Source organism: Gorilla gorilla, chromosome 12, assembly GCF_029281585.2.
Source record: "Gorilla gorilla gorilla isolate KB3781 chromosome 12, NHGRI_mGorGor1-v2.1_pri, whole genome shotgun sequence".
Lineage (NCBI taxonomy): Eukaryota > Metazoa > Chordata > Mammalia > Primates > Hominidae > Gorilla > Gorilla gorilla.
The window spans coordinates 23,210,432-23,226,300 of record NC_073236.2 but is presented as its reverse complement, the minus strand read 5'-3'; positions in this window follow the sequence as shown (position 1 = coordinate 23,226,300).

Sequence of the window (15,869 nt, the reverse complement as noted above, 5' to 3'; positions counted from 1 at the left end):
TCCAAAGTGAAAAAAAATATTGACCCTACCAGGTATAGGCAACAAAATGGAGGAACTGAAACTTTAATATACTTTTGATTGACAACCACTTTGTAAAATAGATTGACAGCTTCTTTAAAAAGTAAACCTATGCTTACCACTTAATCTAGTCATTTATCTTCTAGATATTTCCCCCTCGAAAAATGAAAAAGAAATTGTTGTATATAAATGTTCATAGGCATTTTCTCTTTAATAGCTAAAATGTGGTCATGACCCACATATTCATTAACAAGTAATTGGTGATATATACATACAGCAAAATTCTGCTCAGCAATAAAAAGGTTCGACTACTGACACATGCAACAACATGAATGAATTTCAAAAGAATTTTGCTGTAAAGCAAAAATGCCAGCCAAAAAATAGTGCACCTTATATGATTCCATTTATATAAAACTTTTGGATGCACCAATATACAATATACAGTAATATACAATACTGAAAGATGGTCAGCAGTTGTCTAGCTAAGATGCTAGTTAGGAGAGACAATAATTGCAAAAGGGGATTATTAAAAGTAGTCATGAGGAAACATTTTGTGGATTTATATGTTCACTATCTTGACAATAATGATGATCTCATGGATGTATAAATATGTCAGAGCATATCTAATAATTTATCTTACATATTTTTGGCTTTTAATATGTTAATTATAGCTCAATAAATTTCTTAAAAACTCATTGGACTCTATCTGTAATGTGTGTATGTTTAGTTTTAAGTAAAGTGCAGCTAAATTTTTCTCCACCATTACAATTTTCAAACATACTTTCACTTACAGAATAGCATACTGAAAATTAACACATGCTTTTATAATTATAAATAAAATAGTAATATATCATTTTTGCTGAAATAAATGCAAACCAATTACAAGGAATTTATTAGTTTTTATTTTAGTTGCTTCATATATATTAGCATCTAACCCTCAAAGATTCACTATGTAATTGTGTAAATTAGTAGTAGGGTTACCTGAATCTGGCTTAATAATCAATTAATCAGTATTTATCTTTAAACATTTTTTCCTATATGAATTGTGTCACACTTTTAAAGAGCCCTTCCTACATTACAAGCATATATAAAATATATTCTTATACTATTTTAGAATAATTTCAGAAGTTAGATTGTTTTCTAGTTTTTAGTGTTTTCATTGATACCAAATTTATTTTTATGTACATAAATGTATGATTTTAAGTTAGATTATTTCAAACTGGTATCCCTGCAATTATCCAAACAAAATTTTTAAGTAGTCACATTGACTTTTTTTTTCAAAAGTTAGTTTTAAGCTATTTGATAACATATGGATCTACTTCACTAAAGTTGTATTTTTGTGTGTAATTCTTTAATCCATCTGGAGATATTTTGGTTGTTTTTCAATCAGATAGCAAGTTAAACCAGAAAGAAAAATCTTACCGAAAAGTTTCCACTTAGAAAATTTAATAGCCAAAAAAACTAATATATGAAAGAATGAACAAAAACATATTGATAAAAGTTATACATCATATTTTTATTGAAATATTTCATAATGAAATGTTTCACATGGTTAAAGAACTACAAATTCATCCAATGTAAATAAAAACTTCATGGGAAATGTATAATATATGAGGGATTATTTGATATCTGAAAAAAATTAGATAGAAAATAAATGCTTAAAAACTTCTAGAAGGTAATCCAGTAGAATATTTATCAGCTTAGGCTAACAAATGATATAAACATGATTAAAGAAGAGCTAAACTTAAATAAAAATATTAAGTTGTTGACAAGGGTAAAACACCATTCTTCAAAATATGCAATTACAAATAGGAAAGTGCTAATAAGAGAAAAAATAAGATGTTTATAATGCAAAAAGTATTAACATTCAAAACTGTTGATAATATAAAGAAAGATATTATAAGGAAAAGTATTCCAGTATTAGAGTAGCCTAAATATAAGGCAATTTGAAGAAAGAAAAGAGGAATCATGAATAGGTTTATCAGTCCTGATTCCATCTCACCAGTGATTAGACTGGCAAATAAGAAAATGTGTGATAATACCAAGGGTAATAAAGATATATGTCATTTACATTTACAGTGCTGGTAAACATACACTGTACAACCACTTTGGAGAAAACTTGGAAGTACCTAAAATGTGAAAATGTACAGTTGCTCTTGATCCAGCAAGGGTACCTCTGAGTATATATTGTGGAAAAATTCTCACACATGCATACACAGTGAAACATGTAAGAGTGCTTATAGCAGCATTGTTGGGATTTTTTTTAAACCCTAGATTTGACCTATATATCTGTCAGTAGAGAATCAAAATATAATTCAAGCTATTGTTATACAGTGGGATATAGTACATCACTGATAATTAATACAAATTAATATTATGAATCACTCAAGTTTGAATCAAATATTAGGTAATGGTATAATGAAATTATAGAACTATTTAGAGTTAAAAACAGGAAAAAATGTCACATTTATTTTAGAATTCATAATTGAATAGTAGAAGAAAGTAAAAATGCATAGGAATCATAAACATGAAACACAGGAAAAATAAATGAAACATAGGCAGGTGATTGCCTGCAGAGTAAGAAAGTATTAAGGAGGGCAGTATGAGAACTATTTAAGATATTTTAGGATAAGAAGCGGTTTTGTGGATTTGAATTCATTAAATAACACTTTCTATTTTGTTTTGTTATTCATCATTTAACATTTTTAAAAAAATATAAAGAATTCTCATAAGTATTTTTAAACTAGAAGACAAATAAGTGGAATGAAACATCTAAATGTCAAATTTTGGTGTGTACTTCCTATTAATTTCTAAGCAGGGACACCTGGCAAGCAGAAATAACTCTGAGGACATGTGGGATTTTGAATTTTTGGACACCTTTGTCCAAAAATAATAATAATAGCTACCACTTATTTATCAAGTGTTTACTAATGTACTAAGCATTGCCATATATGGTTTATTACTTCTATCCTATTTAGTATTCAAATCAATATGATGTCTATTTTTGTTCTGTTTTAAAAATAAAGAAACTAACATGTCCAAGCCACATATTTAGTAAGTATTGGAACTACATCAAAACAAGAAAGAAACATTTCAATGGTTTATCCTACTGTCTACTTCCTAAAGGAAAATTATAAATTTACAGTAACTGATCCAAATACATTTCCAGAGTTACTTTAGCTTTCACAGCGTTGGCCAGCACAATGTGTTTTTTGTTTGTTTGTTTGCTTGCTTCCTTGTTTTTTAATTGAGAACATTCCCATAGTTGACTATTTCAATATTTAATTCTCCAATCTTGTATTTTTGGTTTATCTTGATAAACCTCAAATAAGGTGGAGGCGGTATACACTGAATAGACTTAAGAAGCTGACCTTTACAAGAAAGTTCAGATGCTTCATTTTACCACAATTTCTCCACTGCTTAGTTTTATTACACCTAGTCCATATCACTCATTTGGGTTACTTGCCTGGCTCATCTATGACAGAAACGAAGGAAAGGAGAAAGGAAGCAAAAGAGAATAAAGAACGTAAATAAGTGCTATTCAACTATTCAGAGCTGTTTCAAAAAATTAAGTAAATGTTTTCTTCAGTATTCTCAGTCAAATCTTGCTTCATACTCATTATAAATACCCTGAAGGAGTCATACCAATGTGTTCTCTGTAAATGCCACGAACAACACTTTGTTTTTGTATAATGGTTTTCATGACTATTGTATTAATAGCACATTTAATAATATTTCAACAGGTCAAAATTATGTCATATGTTTTCTTACAAATTTTTGTCATTTTTTAGAATTAATGCTACAGCCCAGAAAATAAATATTATTATGAAAGTTTGTTTGTAAAAAATTTCAGTAATTTTATATCTTTTTGGTAAGATTAGTGGCTTCTATTGTATATATTTACAATGGATATCAATGTTGATATTGAGTTATCCAATCTAACATTCTTAATAGCTCCAGCTTGAACTATGAATGGTAGATGACTATGTTCTGTACGTATACCAATATGAGTATTTTTCTATGTTAAAGATTTTACTAGAATCCTTAAATAAACCATAATCATCTAATATGATTTTCTGCTGGAATTTATATAATTTATTATCATAAAAATATATTGAATTGCTCAGATAAAAATTTTAATTTCTATAAATCTTAATATATAAAAATATGGTCTTCTTCAACAAATTGACATTCCAAATTGGTTTAGACTATCCTTAAATAATTATAGTTTTATTTTCAAATAAGCTAATTTTGCAAATTGTTATCATTTTTAACTCAACTTTTGTGTTTTGTTTTTTGTTTGTATTTATGTCTTCCCCAAATGTCCTCTTTTTTATGCAAGTGTAGAGAAGGCAGACACCTAGAATTCCATCCTAGAATTAAGACGTGACAATAAACTTTGATTTTGCAAATGCATTGTATGCTGACCTAATAGAAGATGAAAAGTGGAAAAATTTGCACAATGAGTTCAAGAATTCTGAGGAAAAGTATTCAAACAGTCTGGTTAAGAAAACCTTATTAAGTGGAAATTTCATACCAAACAAGGCTGCACAGCTTGAAAAAGCCCTGCACTTAAAATTAACTTCAGCCGGTGATGTGCTGAGGCTCTTGACTCAAGTACAGGCACATGGGCTGGCTATGATTTGGAGAAACATGGTAAGTCATATGAACGTTAGTTGATAACTAATTTTATTGTTCATGTGCGGAGGACATAGGGTCAAATGTGCCCCAAGAAGACCTCGAGAAAATATATGTGGGTCTGGATACAGACCTCATGTGACAAAAAGAAGCAATAACCGGGAAAGACTGATTCTCTCTGCTTGTCATTTTGAACAATCAAAATAACTTTGAAATGAAAAAAACTCTAGGGGTTTTGAAATTATTAAACTGGCATGTACATATTAAAAGGGAGCCAGTAAGGAATTTACTACTAATAGGGCATCGGGGAAAGCAGACCCAAAGTTCTAACTAATGTTTTAAAATGATGGTATCCATTTGCCGGTTTTAAGATAAGTCCATAGTGCTGAAAATTGCTCTATGTTTCCTATCAAATTTATCTATATCAGCATTTATTTTACTTCAAAATTTAATTACAATTTTTAAATTCCATTATACAAGTTATCTCACATTTAACTCTTTGTTACCTTTCTTTCTCATCTTACAATATTACTTCTCTACCTCTCAAACTATATACAGTCCAGTTCCTATTCCAATTATGGCTATAATTGCGGTACAATTAATCAATTAATTAACAAAGCATACCAAAAAATCAAAAGAACTTAAAAAATTATGTATAATTGTGATCAATATGATGTTTTTAAATATGTTCAACTATTTATAGTATTTTCCTTCTCAAAGAATCATCAGAATGCTGAACACATAAAATAAACATTGACTAAATTAAAAATAATTTTTCATTCTAAACAATCTAAAGTAATTTAAGTATAGTTCCTATTTAGACTTAACCATAACACTTGGAAAAACTTGAAAGAATTCACTGATTTTTTATAAAATTTAAAATTAATACATATTACACAATTTGTAATATGTATTTTTACTTTGAACACGAGGGCATTTTAAATTGAGCTTCTTTGAAATATAATTCACGTATAAAAATTTCAGAAAATTTTAAGGACCTTTTTCTTTTTACTAACGCTTTGATTAGGATTTCAGTCTGCATACGAATTTGTCATGACTTTAGCTGATACTCATTCAGGAAACTATTTTAATAGATCATTACCTTTCCTTATCTCTCAATGTCATTAGATATATACATTTTAATCTTAATTTCTAGGACAAATATACACATCTTTTTCTGATTATGTGCCTCTAAGTTTGATAAAAAGTTATTGATGCAACCAGTGGACTCAACAATTCTCCTTACTTTGCATTTATAATAATAGGCTTATAGCAGTTTTTTTCCCCAAATTAAAGTATAAATATTTAATTTTTACTTTTAATTTTTAAACGTTACTCAATATTATGTTTATAAAATGACTTCTGGAACAACATGCCTATTTTCTATCATTTATTATGTCATAATTGAGAGAAGCAAGAACCCAAATTCATTTAATTATAACACATAAAACTGAATAAATATAGATGACAGATATGTGTTCTTTGTTTTTACATATCTGTTGTAAACCATATTACTCAGATTATCTCACTTCTTTCAACTTTTGTAATAAAAGCAATTACCATACCTATGTGGAATGTATTTTAATAGTAATTCGTTTTAATAAAAGTTATATATTTTAGGAGGTCAAAATAGCAATTTCAATTTATGAAATGTTGACTTTTTAATCTTATTGACATATTTTCTGGAGGCAAATTGTAGAACTATTTGAATAGCAACAGAAATTTCCAGTGGAGAGACAGTCAGATATGAAACTTCCGTGAGAAAACTGTATTTACCAGTGACTGAAAATCCTTGGATTAGGACCTAACTCCCACCTACTTGTTCTTGTAGATACTCTGTCTAAATACAGATACAGATAGATACAGATACAGATATAGACATAGACGTAGATACAAGTACAGTTAGATAGAAAAATGAAATAATAAGACATCCTCAAATATATATAATATGTTAGTTTCTAACATTGTTTTAAAAGTTAGTTGTTTAACCAATCAAAGCAGAAACAACTTAAACAGACTTTACAAAAATTCATCAGATTTAATAAAGTTCTCTATTCGAAGATAGGGACTTTTTTCTTTTTTAAAAATTAAATGAGAAAGCAACTATTGGCAAATTCAAATTCCTTTCTTATCAAAATATGTATTTTGAATTTTTATTGTTTAAAACAATATAGAATTTGAATTAATAGCTATCTTAGTAAGGAAATGTCTTTCCTGAAGACTACAATGTGCTATCTTGCATACAAAATTACCAAATAAACACAGTGGCTGCTGATAAATTTTTACCTAATTATTCAATATGTTTCCCTTGAAAAATGAATGATTAAATGAATTAAACAACAGTTAAACAATTAGATTCAGTATGAATATTATGTGAATACTGTACATACTTTTGTATTTTCAAGGTCAATCATTGCATAGAAAGAAATTAATTTTTTTAAGAAGTTAAAAATATAGTACTTAATCTTGAATAAATTTGTTAATAACTAGGGCACATTAAAATATGCCTCAAAGGTAGTAAAATTACATTTTAACATTTATACAAGAGGTTGTCTAGAATATCACAAAAGAAAAATAACCTAAAAATAAAAACTTTCCCAAAACAAAGACTCAAAAGCAGCCCAAAACTGTTACAACAATAAAAATAATGCCACAATATTTGTTTCTATTTTAATTGAAAAAAGGAAAAGCAGATTTAGTTATTTCTCTAAATAGATACTTTATTGTTGATTTTTCTAGATTTAATAGATTCAATAGTTTGAACTTAAAACCGTATTTCTCAGTTTTACTCTAATTTTCTAACCTCAAAATTAAAACACATCATTTCCCTCTTTATTTTCCCACCAACCACACACACTAGCCACGTCATTCTATTTGTATTTACCTCATTTTTTTTCACATACTCTTTGTGTGTGATTCTGCTTTACCATTTTTTAGAATATCTTTCTCAATTTTTCACCTATATTAAATATTGTTTTAATATATAGTGTATTAATAGAAAACCTAAGGTATAGTAAGGCAAACAGATCAGAAGACAATTGCCATTGAAAAGATACTCACAATTTCCAAGAGAAGGGAGCATGTCACGCCAGGGGAGACTACAGGGAAGAACTCAGGTCCATCAGGAAACAGAGACAGGGAGGAATTCAGGAGCAAGACCCTAGACTGTGGTGTTTGCAGGAAGAAACCAAGCAGGGTAAACAAGCTTAGGACCGGCTCGTTTGAATAATTTCAGTGGGCTCTGGGGCATAACAGCTGTCCCTGGTTCTCTGGTTTTTGGCCCTAGCGTGATTAGGACAGAAGCGCAGTGGCCTGGAGTGTGACAGCCCTATAGAGTATGTATTTGGGAATTGGTTAGTTTGTATTTGTAAAGCCCATCTTCATGAGGAGTTCAGGGGAGACTTCGTAGCCAGAAGCTGAGGCAAGGTGACTCCAGCATACTATCCATCTTCAAGAACAAGATGTGTCTGAATTGCTGTATGTTATAAAGTTTCGATGTCTAATAGAGCAAATCTTTCATCCTGTTGGTTCTCTTTGATTTAATTTGCTTTTTTTCTCTCTCTCTAAGTACTGTTCTCGGAATAATCCAATCTGATATGTGTGTCACTATTCCAAGGAATGAGTAGATCACACTTTAATTTTCTGCTTCTTGTGAACATTAATTTGTTCAGTTTTCTGAAATTTTCAATGCTATTGTGATTTTTTTAAATTAACAATGTTACTTTGCTTATTGTGTACTTGTCACCAGAAATGCAAGAGCTAAGATGTCTCTGGAAATGGAATTCCTGGGTCATAGGGTTGGCACATGATCAACATTATTAGATAATGTTAAATTGTTGTACAATGTAATCACACTAATTTGTATGCCAATAGTAGTATATAAAAGTTTGAATTGCCCTACATCCAAACTCACACAAAAATAAATGCAGTCTAAAAATTTATAATGTGATGTATATGAAATTATATTTTGGGCTGGGCGCAGTGGTTCGTGCCTGTAATCCCAACACTTTGGGAGGCCAAGGTGGGCGGATCAACAGAGGTCAGGAGTTCAAGACCAGCCTGGCCAACATGGGGAAACCCCGTCTCTACTAAAAATACAAAAATTAGCTGGGCGTGGTGGTGCGTGCCTGTAATCCCAGCTACTTGAGAGGCTGAGGCAGGAGAATAGTTTGAATCCAGGAGGTGGATGTTGCAATGAGCTGAGCTCATGCCACTGCACTCCAGCCTGAGTGACAGAGTGAGACTCCCTCTCAAAAAAAAAAAAAAAAAGAAAAAAAAAGAAATTGTATTTTGTTGTTTTATAGTTTTAATTTGAATTAATAATAAGTTTTGGTACCATTTCATATATTTTAACTTTTTTATTATTTAAAAAGTCTGCTTATGTATTTTCCTATTTTAATTTTTATGTCTTTTTCTAAATCCTTAACAGAAATTAATTGTATCATGAATTTTAATAGATTGTTATGTACTTGCAAATGTTGCCATGCTGTTTATGATGATTTTTCATTTTACCAATGGTGATTTAGAAGGAACAGATACTCTTGATATGAGTGGGACCAAACTTACAAATCATCTTGCTCCAGTCAGTTTTTGTGCTGGTTTGAAAATTTTTTTCATACTCTGAGATTCAGGCTAAATTGCTTTTAAAATTTTAAAGCTTTGTGTTTCACATTTATATTCTTGATGAGATGTATAGAGTGAGAATGAGATACATTGTCTTTTTATTATAAACAATCTGGCTTTAGTAGCTACTGAAGTTTACTTTTGAAATTGTATTTCTTAAATATTTCTGTTAATTATGGAAAATTGATTTTGTATTCTATTTTATATCCATTAACTTTGCTCATTTAGTAATTCTAATAATCCTAAGCATTCTTCACAATGCATTGTAAGATAATGTATACATTTCATAGGATGACAATTTTTAGGTACACTTAATGGTATGGGACTATAGATTATTGGGATTTTCTTTGGTTTAAAATTGGCAAACTATTTTTAAGGGGAAGTTGTTAACAATCACTTTCTACAATATATGACTCTCTCTTCAAAGAGTAAATCTGAGACACATCTTTTTTTTCAAATTTCTTTTTTTGAAAATCAATAATAATGACCCTATTTTTTAGTTTGAATGGATTCTCGTTAATTTAAAATGCAAATATTTTGGACTAAATGTTTGTGTCCCTCCCACCCCAAATTTAAATTTTGAAGCCCTAATCCCCAGTATTATGGTTTTGGAGATGTGGGCCTTTGGAGGTCAAAAGGTTGAGATGAAACCATGAGGATGGAGTCCTCATGATGGAATTAGTGAATTTATTATAAAAGACACAGAAGAGCACTTTCTTGTAGACTTCCTTTGTCTCTGTCTCTCTGTGTGTTTCTCTATCTCTCTTCCCTTTGGGAACACAACAAAAGGTATCCGTGTGACAAGCATGAAGAATACCCTCAGCAGAAACTGACTATGTGTATGCTGATCATGTACTTCTTAGCCTCCAAACCATGTGGAAAAACTTTTGTTGTATAAGACACCAAGTTTATTGCATTTTGTTACAGCAGGCTGAGCAGTCTAACAAGAAAGCAATACAAAGTATAAGTAATTAAGATGAAACTAAATTTATCATCCAAATTCTCACCATAAAGAAATAACCATTTTCAAAATATGTAGAACAAGATTTCACATATTTTCCTAAAGTTTATAGACAGAGATAATTGACAAACATTTTATACTAATTGACTATTAAGAAATGATTGTATTTAATTATAACAGAAGATAAAAATAATTTTGTATAGAGAAACTGATTAACGTTTATGCATATTTGTTCCTAAAGTACATTGAAAGTTAAGAGAACAGATTATAAAATCATAAGTTAGAGTTCTTATAGTATAGGTTTCTTACAAGAAGGGAAGAAAGCAAAATAAATTTAACACAACTAAAGCAGATCTTGCAGAATGTGATTTATATATGGACATGAGTCAGCTTCCTAAACTTGAATCTCAGTGTTATATAGATGAACCCACTCAGACAGAAACAACATTGAACTAGAACAGAACTCCTTTGACAGGCAATGCACATGTTTTTAGGATAGCAGACTGTAAGATTTCTCTGAGCCTCAGAGAGGCAGGAGGTAAGAATGATTCTGGGTTATGCATCCTCAAGTTTTTGTTTAAACTCTCTGAATAAGTACCTCATTCCATTTTGCTGGGGCAAAGTGAGTGGATGGGGAAAGCAGGCCAAGGGCATTATGTGAATGGGTCACTTCAAAGGGAAAAACATATCTGAAACATGGCAGAAGCACCCCATAACTAACTACTTTTTCATGCCTTTGGCCTATTGGACTTAACCATTATAGCAATGATGACTCAAAAACTACACTAAAGCAGTGTTAAGAGGAACATTGATGGTGCTAAATGCATTCATCAGGGGGACAAAAAGTTCTCAAGTTAATGACCTAACATAGCAACTAGGGGAATTAGAAAAAAAGCAACAGAAAAGACCCAACCCCAAAGCTAGTAGAAGAAAAAAAACTGAAGTCAGAGTACTGAAAAAAAATTGTTATCTAAAAGTCCACACAAAAGATGAAGCCAAGAGTTTTTTTAATAAACAATACTGATAGATCATTAGCTAGATTAGAAAGAAAAAGAGAAGATCCAAATAAGTATAATCAGAAATTATAAAGATTATATTAAAATTGATCCCATGAAAATACAAAAGATATGCAGAGACTATTATGAGCACCTCTCTGCACACAAATCTAGAGGAAATGAATAAATTCCTGGAAACACACAATCTCCCAAGATTGAATCAGGAAGAAAGTGAAAACCTGAACGGACCAATAGGAAGTTTGGAAAGGGAATTAGTAATAAAAACCTACGGAAAAAAATAAAATAAAATAAAAGCCCCGTAACAGATGGATTCACAGCTGAGTTCTATCAGATGTGCAAGGGAGAAATGATACCAATCATACTGAAATGTCTCCAAAAAATCAAGGAGGTGGGGCTTCTACCTAACTAATACTACAAAGCCAGCATTACCGTGTTACCAAATCTGGCATAGACCACGGAAAAAGAAAAGAGAAAACTACAGATCAATATCTCTGATGAAAATACAAGCAAAAATCGTCAAACCAAATCCAGCAGCACATCAAAAAGTTCATTCACTATGACCAAGTAGGGTTTATTCCTGGGATATAAAGTTTATTCAACATATGCAAATTGATAAATGTGATTCACCACATAAACAGAATCAAAAACAAAAAACATAGGATCATCTCAATAGATACAGAACAAGCCATCAATAAAATTCAACATTCCAGCCAGGCGCGGTGGCTCACGCCTGTAATCCCAGCACTTCCGGAGGCTGAAACGGACGGATCATGAGGTCAGGAGATCGAGACCACGGTGAAACCCCGTCTCTACTAAAAATACAAAAAAGTAGCAGGGCATGGTGGCGGGCGCCTGTAGTCCCAGCTACTCGGGAGGCTGAGGCAGGAGAATGGCGTGAACCCGGGAGGTGGAGCTTGCAGTGAGCTGAGATCTCGCCACTGCACTCCAGCCTGGGCAACAGAGTGAGACTCCATCTCAAAAATAAATAAATAAATAAATAAATGAAATTCAACATTCCTTTTATGATAAAAACCCTCAACAGATTAAGCATTGAAGGAACATACCTCAAAATAATAAAACTATCTATGACAAACCCACAGTCGCCATCAAACTGAACAGCAAAAGCTGGAACCACACCCCTGGAGAACTGAGACACGACACAGATGCCCACTTTTACCACTTCTATTCAGCATAGCACTGAAAGTCCTAGTGAGAGCAAACAGGCAAGAGAAAGAAACAAAAGCCATCCAAATAGGAAAAGAAATTAAACAATCTCTCTTTGCCATTGTTGTGATTCTACACGTAGAAAATCCTAAAGTCTCCATCAGAAGGCTCTTTGAACTGACAAGTGAATTCAGTAAAGTTTCAAGAAATAAAAACATTGTAGGAAAATAGGTAGCATTTTTACGAACCAAAATCATTGCAGCTAATAACCAAATCGAAAACACAATCCAATTTACAATAGCCACAAAGAAAATGAAATATCTAGGAATTCATCCAACCAAGGGGGTCAAAGACCACTACAAGAAGTACAAGACACTGTTGAAAGAAATCAGAGATGACACATAAATGGAAAAATCTCCATGCTCATGGATTGGAAGAATCAATATTGTTAAAATGGATATACTGCCTAAAGCAATTTACAGATTCAATGCTATTCCTATCAAAATACCAATGTCATTTTTTAAATAATTAGAATGAAACCTATTATAAAATTCATCTGGAACCACAAAAGAGCTTGAATAGCCAAAGCAATCCTAAGCAAAAAGAAAAGCCAGAGGTATCACATTGCCAGACTTCAAACTGTACTATAAGGCTACAGTGATCAAAACAGCGCGGTACTGATACAAAAACAGACACACAGACCAGTGGAAGAGAATACAGCACCCAGAAGTAAATTTGCCCACCTACAACTATGTGACCTTTGAAGAAGCTGACAAAAACAAGCAATGGAAAAAAAATCCCTATTCAATAAATTGTGCTGTGGTAACTGGCTAGCCATATACAGAAGATTGAAATTGGACCCCTGCCTCTCAACATAGATGAAAATTAACTCAAGATAGATTAAAGATTTATGAGTAAGACCTAAAACTCTAATAATACTAGAAGAAAATCTAAGAAGTACCCTTTTTGATATAGGCTTCGGCAAATGGATGACTGAGTTCCCAAAAGCACTTGCAACAAAAACAAAAATTGACAGGTGGGATCCAATTAAACTAAAGAGCTTCTGCCTACCAAAGGAAACTATCAACAGAGTAAACAGACAATTTAAAGAATGGGAGAAAGTATTTGCAAACTATGCTTCTGATAAAGGTCTAATATCCAGCATCTGTAAGGAATTTAAACAAATCTACAAGCAAAAAACCCAAAAAATCCACCTAAAAAATGGGCAAAGGGCATGAACAGACATTTCTCAAAAGGTGACGTAACAAGCAGACAAGAAACATTAAAAATTGCTAAACTTCACTAATCATCACATAAACTCAAATGCAAAAACCACAATGAAATACCATCTCACACCAGTCAGAATGGCAATTATTAAAACTTACAAAAAACAACAGATGTTGAGAAGTCTGTGGAGAAATGGGAATGCTTATACATTGTAGGTGGGAATGCAAACTAGTTCAGCCACTGTGGAGAGCAGTTTGGAGATTCTTCAAATAACTTAAAATAGAACTACCATTTGACCCAGCAATCCCACTATTGAGTGTATATACCCAAGGGAAAATAACTTATTTTATCTAAGAGACACATGCACCCGTATGTTCATTGCAGCACTATTCACAATACCAAAGCAATAGAATGAACCTAGGTGTCCATCAACAGAGAATTGGGTAAAGAAAATATGGTATGTATACATCACAAAAAACAATGCAGCCATAAAAATGAACAAAGTCATGTTCTTTGTGGCAACATGAATGGAGCTGGAGACCATTATCCTAAGTGACCTAATAGAAGAACAGAAAGCCACATACCACATCTTCTCACTTATAGATGGTAGCTAAACATTGAATACACGTGTTAAGATGGGAACAATAGACATTGGGGACCACTAGACTGGGGAGGAAAGGTAGGGGTTGTGGGCTGAAGAACTACCTGTTGGGTACTGTGTTTACTGCCTGGGTGGTAGGATCACTGGGACTCCAAGCCTCAGCATCACACAATTACTCATGTAACAGTCTTTCATTAACCTATAATAAAAGTTGAAATTAATTAAAAAAACAAAACAACTACACTGTTTCATTGCTCTAGATTTCTTTTTGTCTCCATTTAATTATGGAGAGACTTGCAGAGACAGAAATGACTGTCACGTGTTCTTATACACATAAAGCCCTAGAAACAGGAACCACAGCACATCATGCACTGGGGCCATATGGGGAAGTACCAGAGTCAGTGAAGGCAAAAGGAGCAAGACTAAAGCTTGAGCCAGAGCCTTTAATATGGTTTTCCTTGGAAGGAATGAGTGAGACAGTGTAAGCAGCTGAGCAGGTTTAAGACTGGGTAGTGTGAGTACTTTTTGTGTAATTTAGTCCCTAGTGTTCCAGCACTTGATTCTGGGGTGACGGAAGCAGAGGGATAATGTCCCAGACCACAGGAGCCATATAATAAGAGTCAAGTGAGGGTGTGGATTCTGGATTGGTTGGTTTGCATATAAATAACATGCTCATAGGCAAGTTGTTTAGTATTTCTAGAAATTAGCTAACCCTAGGAGGAGCACTCTGTGTTGAAACCCATATGGTCTCACGATGTCAAAGCAAAACAAAAACAATAACCATGATTAATACAGCAAGATGGAATAAGCTATATATTGCCTTAAGGAAGAAGTTACTTGGCTCTCTATGGCTGATCGTCATAACCTGAAAGATTTGTTCTCTTGACTTGAGTTGGACAACTGGGGTTTTATTTCTGAAGCATTTTATAGGAACTACTCATTGTTCTTGTTTTTGTCATAGCAGTCATGATGCTGGCCAATTGCATTCAACTCAGTCTTAACTTCCTTTTTATAGCAGCCCTCTCACCAGAATATTGCCCTTACTACAAAACTGCAAAAAGTTCAAGAACATCTCATAATATGGTTGGCAATAGAGACAACTAAACAGTCTCTAAGTCATGAAGATTTGAATCTCTAAACTTCCCTGAATTGACTTGGTCAATGCCTCACAAGCTAGTTAATGACAAAATGGGAGGAGGGGTAGCCAGACCATATATAAAAATAGAGCTCTGACCCACATCTTTGTAGCAAACTGCCTGGGAAGCCAAACCACAGCTTCTGCATCAACCAGCCCCAAATGAATAAGATTTAGTTAATGATTGCCAGGTTCCCTATTTTTGCCCCCGCTGCCAACTCAGGACCCATCAGAGAAAGTCAAGTATGCTTTCTGACTGATCACATAAGATGCTCCATTTCCCCTTATTTATTTAGTCCATCTTCAGCTTCCCCATACAACCTTAAAGCAGAGCATATCCAAAAGCTTTCCTTTTCCAAGTACAAAACTTTCCTATTCCTCAGCCTTTCTTTGAGTCTCTGCAAAACATATATGATGACAGCTGACTTTCTTGTTATAAAAAGTCTGAATAAATATAGATTCTCTCTGTTATTATTAGGTGTTATT